Source organism: Pseudophryne corroboree, chromosome 7 (genome assembly GCF_028390025.1).
Source record: "Pseudophryne corroboree isolate aPseCor3 chromosome 7, aPseCor3.hap2, whole genome shotgun sequence".
NCBI lineage: Eukaryota > Metazoa > Chordata > Amphibia > Anura > Myobatrachidae > Pseudophryne > Pseudophryne corroboree.
The window spans coordinates 368564619-368574880 of record NC_086450.1 but is presented as its reverse complement, the minus strand read 5'-3'; positions in this window follow the sequence as shown (position 1 = coordinate 368574880).

The following is a 10262-nucleotide window of genomic DNA, read 5'->3' as shown; positions in this document are numbered from 1 at the left end:
CAGGTTGGTTACTTTACCCCAGAGGTACTTACAGTTTTAAACAAAATATTTAAGGTAACCTGCTTTTGAAATCGGATAGTTATGTGCTATTGTATTAAATGTATACTACCCCGCCTTTACTTGAACAACTATCGTGTAACTTGTACTTAGCGTCCGCAATCCTACGCAATCTTGCGTAATCACTAAACACGCGACCGTGCGTGCCTTTTACGCAATGTGTGCGACCCTGTACTTTGTCCGTACCACGTGTACAAAAGTACATCCGCAATTCAACAAACCACACAGTCTCTATAAATATGAGCAATAAAAGCTACTATCACTCATAAACACAACACCCAGTTTTTCTGTATAAACCTTTAATGACTAGGCCAGAAATGCGTTTTATGTTTTATGATTACACCCTTAATACTTATTTCAAATTTATCTATATAGCCAACAAATGTATCCGATTTCACAAAGGTCTAAAACGACTATAATAACCTATGGTAACAATATGTGGGAGAGTATGCAAAATATCGGTACGCTTTGTGTACGCCTTTTGGCGCCCAAAAAAAATTACACAGATTTTTAAATAGCTTTTTTCCTGTTTACCTCCGGATTCTATCAGCACCTCTGCAGACCAGACAGAGCAGACGCAATCTAACATCACACAAATAGCGTTTCAAAACATCCAAGCAACCAGGAAAAGGTTTTACTTAAAGATGTATCTCCACCCTTTGCTGATAGATTAAAGTCTGCTATGATCTGCTAGCCTACGAGCGTGTGAAAAAACAGATCGAGCCCTCAATTGTAAATACTGATTTACTTACAGGACTAAAAGCAATACCTTAATACACTCAATACACTTAAATTCGAGCCGCTGTGGCCGCTGTATGTAATCCTTAACCTACGTACTTTTTACTCAGTTAGCGTACAAAGGCCCGTACCGTAAACCTTAGCAGGAAGGAGACACGACACCAATTGTATTTAAGATGTTGGGATCCGACCCACCAACATATAATTGCTGAAAGGGGGTTACAACAGATATACAATTACAATAACAGAATAGAGGCTACAATCAATGGTACATACGTTTGGTCTCGCCAGCGCCACGCGGTCCGGTGCTCAGTGAATCAAGCAAGATGACCTTCAGAGAGAGAGATGAATGGCCGGCTAGGCAGCTTGGCTTTTATACAAGAAAAAGACAATCTTTCTCAGTATAAGCGCCAAAAATGGAAAAAATTAGTAATGGATGTATATATACGTCCCTTAAAGATGTTCACAAATGATTGTTCCTCAATTATTCACAGGACGTCCTCAGTTAGTGTAGGAGATGACCAATGATTTGGATATGAAGACAAGGAAGAAAAACAAACAAACATACAATGTGTAGTATTGTTTTACATACAGAATTCTTTTCATACATAAAGTTAACCTAATCCCAATAGGAAAAAGCCAAAGTGGCAACACAAGGAGGGAGTCTATACGTGGTGCGTACCCCAACTCACACTGGGAGGGGCAAATACGTGCACGGAAAGGTTTCTTTAAAAATTTCTTCACCCTCTTTGTGTAACCTTCACCATAAAGTATGCATGCAAGAGCATACCTAGACTCACTTTAAAGTGAAAGCGAGTCAAATATATAAAGGTATCTTTTTATCCTATTGCTGCTGTATCAAATGGGAATGCGTACCACACTCACAGGACAAGAAATGGAGACAATCCTATCATGGTATCTTTAGGATCCGAAAGGAACTTCACAACTTCTGAAGGTGGCTCAAAACGATATTTCCCAATGGCAGCAGTTCATACCCGGTGATTTTGTATGGAAAAAAGAAACAGACATACAATGTGTAGTCTTGTTGTATATCTAGTTTCCTTTTTACACAGATGAAGTTATCCTTATCCCATCAAGATATCATGCGTACCCCAACTCACAATAGAGGAGATAGATGTGTGCACAAAAGGTTTCTATAGAAATTCTTCACCCTCTTTGAGTGTCCTTCACCATATGGTATGGATGAAAGAGCATACCTCAACTCACTTTAAAGTGGGGAGAGACAGATGTATAAAGGTATCTTTACTCCTATATAGTTGTGTCATTAAGAATGCGTACCACACTCATGGAATGTATAGTGGAGATGTTCCCATAAACTATATAGGAGTAAAGATACCATGATAGGATTGTCTCAATTTCTTGTCCTGTGAGTGTGGTACGCATTCCCATTTGATACAGCAGCAATAGGATAAAAAGATACCTTTATATATTTGACTCGCTTTCACTTTAAAGTGAGTCTAGGTATGCTCTTGCATGCATACTTTATGGTGAAGGATACACAAAGAGGGTGAAGAAATTTTTAAAGAAACCTTTCCGTGCACGTATTTGCCCCTCCCAGTGTGAGTTGGGGTACGCACCACGTATAGACTCCCTCCTTGTGTTGCCACTTTGGCTTTTTCCTATTGGGATTAGGTTAACTTTATGTATGAAAAGAATTCTGTATGTAAAACAATACTACACATTGTATGTTTGTTTTTTTTTCTTCCTTGTCTTCATATCCAAATCATTGGTCATCTCCTACACTAACTGAGGACGTCCTGTGAATAATTGAGGAACAATCATTTGTGAACATCTTTAAGGGACGTATATATACATCCATTACTAATTTTTTCCATTTTTGGCGCTTATACTGAGAAAGATTGTCTTTTTCTTGTGAAAATTTTTGTTTCTTCTTGGGGTGGGGTGACATCCTGCTAGACACTTTTTATTGGTTAAAGCTGCCTTGCGCACATTTTAAAGAACCCAATTCTTTTGCTTTGCATTTGGCTTTTATACAGTTGGTCAAAACACAATACAATAGAAACTGTAACCTCTTCATCTATAGGACAAAGGACTGATCATTTACAGTACAGGAGGGGTCATAGGTTGGTTTGAATAGGGGGGCGATGTCTGGTCCAGGTGTGCTTGCAGTTGGTCTCCACTGGGTTCCCGCTGAATATCAGAGTACAGTAAACAGAGAATAATATTAATATCCTTTTCCTGCGCATAATTATGCGCAGGAGTGTGCTATCTTCTGCAAACTGCTACCGGAATGTTGCCCTTAAAATACCCTACAGTTGGATACCAAACACCACCTCACAACCTAATGCTGTCCCCTCATATCCTGCAAAGGTGAATCCCTTTGTTGTTGTACCTTTTAAACAAGTATAACTTGCTGGTGTGGTGCATGTGGGCTTTGTGTACATTGTGCACTATGTGTATTAAATATGAGATATGTCTTTGTGGCTTTTCCATGCGCATACAAATGCTACCGTAATTACTCATACCACGCGCTAATACGCAGGACCGCGTAAGCGGTCATATGCAACTTTTGAATATGCGCACGCACGGCAGAACAAGTACATGCACGGAGGCCATCTGTGTGGAGTTTGTACGTGATGTGTGTACTGTAGTATTTTCCGACTTCGACAATGGGTTTGCAGCTGGACTCCAGCTGTTGTTGAACTACACATTCCAGCATGCCGTGCTACATATTTCCTGTTAAACCATCTTAAAATTGTGGCAAGGCGTGCTAGGGTGTGTAGTCCTACATAAGCTGGAGTGGTGGTTTGATACTAACAATGAATTTAGTAAAGATTATAATTGATGAGGGATTAACTATTAAGCCAACTGTATGTGTCCCTGATACCCCTTTCACACCACACAAATAACCCGGTAAATTGCCAGGTCGACGCGGGTCGATGTGTGGTGTGAAAGAGGGTAAGTCCCAATTTCCCGGGTCATCTGACCCGGTATTTCAGCCCAGGAATAAAGCAGGTGCAGTGTGAATGGTTAGACCGGGTCGATGCGATCCGGGACCTGTTCACACTATGGAGGAGACAGCGTGGAGATGATCTTCAAGCGCCACCTCCACACCCACCCTCAATGATGCCAGCACCACTTCCACTCCCACCCCCAATGGTAACCTGGTCCAGCATATTGCCGAGTTGCATTGCCAGTCTGAAAGGGATCTCGTGGCGGGTCACACCTGGAAAGGACCCATGTACAATTCAAGGGTGCAATCTGAGCTGCTGGTAACGAACATTGGGATGTCATGACATACAGTATATTACTGCTAGGTGTTACTAAGATTGCCTATTTTCATTTTCTATAACATTTTGGATTCTATTTGAGCACATGAAGAATGCGAGCAGAACTTTCAATAAAACCTTCTATTCATTTGCTGTGAATTACTATTAGCCTCTTTGAAATAATAACAAGCAAAATGCAGAACACTTCAGACCAACAAAATAGGTTTTGTTATTATATTTTTATTGTTACTCTGGTCATCGTGACATACCATGTTTTAATGTCTGTTTCAGATTTAACAAAAGTATTTGGTCAAGTAGAACTATTATGGATAAAATTACGTTAGCTAGGTACAGACGTCATTGGACACTTGTTTGGCAAGTAAAAGTCTTTAAAACTGACAATAACAAATGTCTGAGTCTGCTACTTACAGGCGGGATTCAGTTAAAATGCCGCTGGGCGAGATCTCTGCGGTCAAAATACCGAACCCGGAATCCCGGTTTCAAAATGCCAACAGAGGTGGGATTACTAGCATCAAAATGCTGATGCCTAGAATCCTAGAAATGTCCTCTCAGCCGGACACGCTCGCATCCTGCTGCGATGGGGATGGGTTTGGCTTTAGAAGGGGGGTTAGGGTTAGGGTGTAGGGACGGGAAGGTTAGTATTAGGTAATGGGGAGGGAGGGTTAGGTTTAGGCACTTAGAAAGGGAGGTTAGGGTTAGGCATCAAGCGGGGAAGGTTAGGTTTAGGCAGCAGGGAAGGGAGGGTTAGGGCTAGGCACCCAAAAGGGAGGGTTAGGGTAGGGGAAGTTTAGAGTGTTAACTGCGGGCTGTCAGGATTTTAATGGCTGGAATGCCAATGTCGGTATTCTGACCATCGGCATCCTGTCCATTGGGATTACATACTGAACCCTTACAGACAGCCTTCATTGGGGGGATTTAAGCACTAATGATGAAAATGCAGCCTATATTTACTCTGATGTGCAGGGGGGGTTGGGGTGCTCTGCAGTGACAGCAATGAGCTGGGAATTGGAGAAGCATTTCAGTACCGATCCCCCAGGCTGGGTCTCCTCACCCCTCAGAGGCAGACAGCACTATATGAGGCAGATATTTACTAAGTCAGCCAACCAGCAAGGCTGAGGGGCTGGACTGACTGAAGAGGCGGGCGGCAAGTGTAGGTTTTTGGGGCTAGAATCACAACCAGTAAAGACTCAGGGCTAGACATAAACAGTGTTACAGGAAGTACAGTGTCTGACATAGGGGCCACTTTAGCTGGTGCTAATGATCGTGGCTGCATGCAACATGCTACTCACTTACAGGCAGATGAGGCCTCTTACCCCATGCTCGAGGCACAGGGGACTCAGCTTCCTCTTTTCTTCACTCCTCTATATTGTGCCCTGTTCTCAGGTCTCTTACAGCTCCTGCATTTTCCTCCTCGCTGGACCTCACTGTTGGAACCCTATGCAGAAGAACAGAGAAATCCCATCCCCAGGAAACCCCTAAACAAAAGCCACCACACCATCAAACACAAATGAGCCACGCGCTACGCGTTTTGGACCATTGATCCTTCGTCAGAAGCGTCCAACGGTCCGAAACGCGTAGAGCGTGGCTCATTTGTATTTGATGACTCTTGGACTGATCCATCCTTTCCTGGGGACTATCCTGTTTGATGGGGAGCCGTGCATTCGGAGTTTGGCACCCTGTTTCACCACTTACATCTGGTGCCTGAGGATTTTCCCCTTGAGAGAATACCGTCTGGGATTGGTGATATGCTTCATAGAGTTCTTTTTGATATGCTGTTTTAACTTTGATGTTTGTAAGTGCAACCTTGAAAATAAATTGTGTTTCAATTTTAAGGACTGCTACACTATATCTGTTTTCTAAGTATCTCCACATTGTCCTCTGCTACAGGGACTAGGAAATACTTATTTTTCAGGTTATACATTTGTCCTGGATACATTAAGGAGGACAGCTAATTGCATAAGTGGACTCTATTTTATCTTTGGCGATAATCATCTTCAGGGTGGCCAGAGAATATTCCTTCCTGAAAACGGTGAATAATTTTTCAAATTGAAGTGTATCACTTAAAGGTGTAATGGTTGTTATGTGGTGATTGGAGAGCGCTATTATCTGTACACAGCTTTTTCTTTTTGTAAACATTCTCTGGGGACAACAATTTGGCAGATGGACTGGTGTGTTCCAGGATCAAGGCTAGTGCTGTTACCATTAAAAGAATGGTGGAGGATTATATCGGAGACAGCATCCAAGTAGGCATGTCAGACAGTCCATATGTATACTGGCAGGAAAAAGAGGCAACTTGGAGGCACAAACTGTCTTTATTTTACCTAAGTTGCCCACCTCCCTCCAGTGTGTACTCCGAAAGAGTGTTTAGTGCAGCCGGTAACCTTTCAGCGATCAGCGTAGGTTACTTTCACAAAATGTGGAAAAGATGATGTTCATCAAAATTAATTATAAATTCCTCCCGGAAGACCTTTACCAGAAATTGTCTCCAGAAAGTACACAGGGACCTGTGATGGTGGATTCCAGTGGGGACGAATTAATACTCTATGAGGATGAGGATGTACACACAGAAAGGGGCGAGGAATCGGAGAATGAGTCTGAGGGCAACATCTTCCCTCTGTAGAGCCAGTTTGTGCAAGGAAAGATTAATTGTTTCTTTTTTGATGGAGGATTATTTGCTTCTTTTTTTGGTGGGGGCCCAAACAAGCCAATCATTTCAGCCACAGTCGTGTGGCAGACTGTCGCTGAATGATTGGTTTGTTAAAGTGGGCATGTCCTGTTTATATAACATAAGGATGTGTGGGAGGGCCCAAGGACAATTCCATCTTGCACCTCTTTTTCTTTTTCTTTGCATAATATGCTCTTTGGGGCCTATTTTTTAAAACTGCCATCCTGTCTGCCACTGCAGTGCATAGATGGGCCAAATGTTTGTGCCGCCCACTTGTGTGACTTAGCTTAGTCATACAGCTACCTCATTGCACCTCTTTTTCTTCTTTGCATTATGTGCTCTTTAGGGCCTATTTTTTAAAACTGCCATCCTGTCTGCCACTGCAGTGCCACTCCTAGATGGCCAGGTGTTTGTGCCGCCCACTTGTGTTGCTTAGCTTAGTCATCCAGCTACCTCGGTGCTACCTTTTGGCCTAAAAACAATATTGTGAGATGTTCAGAATAGACTGGAAATGAGTGGAAATGAATGTTGTTGAAGTTAATAATACCGTAGGATCAAAATTACCCCCAAATTCTGTGATTTTAGCTGTTTTTATGGGGGTTTTTTTCAAAAAACATCCAGCTCCAAAACCGAAACCTGAAAGGGTGGTTTTAGCAAAACCAATCCAGATCCAAAACCTAATCACAAAACCCAAAAAGTGTCTGCCGCACATCTCTATACTATAGTGAGTTGCCCCAATTCATATTTGGACATACAACTGCAAGCTTGTTTTTTACACTAGTGAAGGAGCACATGATATTTTATGTTTATATACTATGCTTCTTTGTGGCTGGTGATTATTACATATTATTACAGAGCTGCACATTTCCTGTGTGGTGAGCAGGAGATATACTATTTCTTTACAGACTGGAGGGTGCCTGTCTGGAATGTCTAAACTAAAGTATGCAGTAGCTATACTGGGTGCTGTTCTGGGCTTCTGTTGCCAGCCAGAAGCAAGAGCCAAGGGCAGCAACAATACCACTCCCAGACCCCGGCGCTCTGTATGTCAGCACCACTTGCATACCCCTAGTTACTGCCCTGCGCATACCACAGCATATACACGTAAATAAATACAGTAGTATGTTTTAAGTGCATTATATTTACTATAAGTAACATCCAATATGCATCTACTGTAATTCCGCATCAACCCAACAAGTAGAATATAGGCACATTTTTTTTGCCCACATCTGAAAGGGGGTCAATATTTGTGCATTTCCAAGAAATGCTTGCACAAACTCTTCAGTCATTCATACAGTAATAAAAGGAAATATGTCAGATAAAAAAATATGTCACTGTGTTCACAACAACCTCATGTCAGCAATAATGAGCGCAATAATTCAGCAATCTGTCACCACAGCTCACTCGCTTGGAAGAAGGAAATCTATTAACAATAAAAGAAAGAATCTGTTTTGATGGAAATATTTTTAGGATACAGTTGTGAAAGTTCCCCTCAAACACTGACAGAATAAGCTTTACCGATATCAAGGGTAAAACATTTTCACTTTAACAATATTCTGCCAATATTGTAATTTATTGTCTGGCCGTGTGTTCAGTGCTGATGGTGGAATTAATGAAATCCAAAATTCAAGGCCATCTTAATGGCATTGGAGGGCCCCTGGGCAAAGTAATGCACAGGGGCACCTACCCATCCTCCAGAGGTAGGGGTGGGGGGTGTTATCAGTGGCAGCTTTGATGTCCCACAGGCAGTAAGGTATGTTCTATCTTCCGCTCAGCATGTAGGACCTAGAGCAGTAATTTCTGATAATTACTCCTTTACTGCACAGTTCATGGGAGATGGGGCAGGAGGGAGAACACTAATCTGTAGAAGGGGGCATTGGGCTGAATGAAGGAGCCCTGGTACATGACTTACAGAGTGGTAAGGGGTGTTTAATACGTAGGGGAGGGTTGGATAGTGGTGTGGGCTTAATATTCATCATTTTCTGGTGGGAGGGCAGCTTGTTTGACTGCAGATGTCTCCAGTTCCTGGAAATAGATTTCAATTAGATTAAAAAAAACTAGGTAGTCCCACCTTTCAGGAGGTACTGGGGACTTGGGAAGTAACGTTCAGGAGCCAGAGCAATCCACCAACGAAAAAATAAAACTGCATACCAGGTTTATGGAGCTGGAGCAGGGACCAGCTGCTGGAAGGCTAATATCTCTGGTTCTGGGCATAGTAGAGATAAGCGGCCAGTGTCCACTGAAAGGGGAGGGTTCCAGCTATTGAAGTTTACCCTGAGAAAAACTCAGACAGAACACGAGATAGCTGACTATGAAGAGCAATTAACAGGCTGGGATGAGGACCACTGTTTTGAAGTCAGATATCTCCAGTTCCCCAGGTCCGATTTTCTAACTCTATTTATAATCATCACAACACTGATTTTGAGCTTGGAAAAATAATCATTTATTGCTTGTATTTATGAACAATATATAGTCAATGCAGCTAAGCAATACCCAGCTGCCCTGGTTGGGCTGGCCTAGAAAGGGAAGAGTTAAATTGCCAGCATTTGAAAATGTGTGCATGCGCAATTGAAATGAAAGCTTAGATTTGGGATTTAATTTCCACTAAAGTGTAAAAAAATAAATACATTGTAAATACATTAAATTTATTAAAAATATGATTCAAACTTTCTAAACATTATTTCATTAACCACTTAACTGACGATATTCCCTTAACCACCTGCCTGGCATGGTCGCGACAGATGCGACCATGCCTGCAAGTGCTCTATCTGACCTGGTCGCACAGGATGCGACCAGTCAGATAGAGAGTGTTAGCAGCGACAGGGAAGATAAACTTCCCTCCGCTGCTGCTGTCAGAGGGACCGGAAGGTCCCTCTACCTTCCTGCACTCTCTCCCCCACTGATTGCAGTGCTGCTGATCACTGCTGATTGGTCCGCACGGCAGGACCCCCCCCCCCCCTCTAGCTGCTGGGGAGGGTAAACTAACCCACCCAAGCACCCCCAGACCTCCCCCTGTATATCTGGAGGCTGTCCCGGCTTTCAAAATGAAGGCCGTGATGGTCGTGATGTTCCTGATGTTCCGATGGTCGTGATGTTCCCGATCAATGTTTCAATATTTTAAAAACATTTTTTTTTTCTTTTTTTTTTAACTAAAATCATTTGGGATAGGGTTAAATTCATGTTCTTCACCTAATTCACTCATAAGTAAAAACCGACACTGTTGGAGCAGTTTTTGGCAATTATAAATCGTCAGTAAAGTGGTTACAAAAAGTTCAGAAATTTTTTTTTATGTAATGTAGGATAAAAAAAAGTATTTTTTAAAATATTTAAATATTACTGTATATTATGGACATCTGAAGAACGGATCTCCTTGTCAAAAACTGGGGGACACAGTGGGGTGATGTAGTGGCATGTGATCTGACCATGCCAGTTAAGTGGCTATAAAAGGCTTTATACAGTACTAAGGGCAAAGCAGTTTCATTTAGTGTGTTTGTTCTGTTATAAGCACCATTATTACTATTAACGTTGTGGCT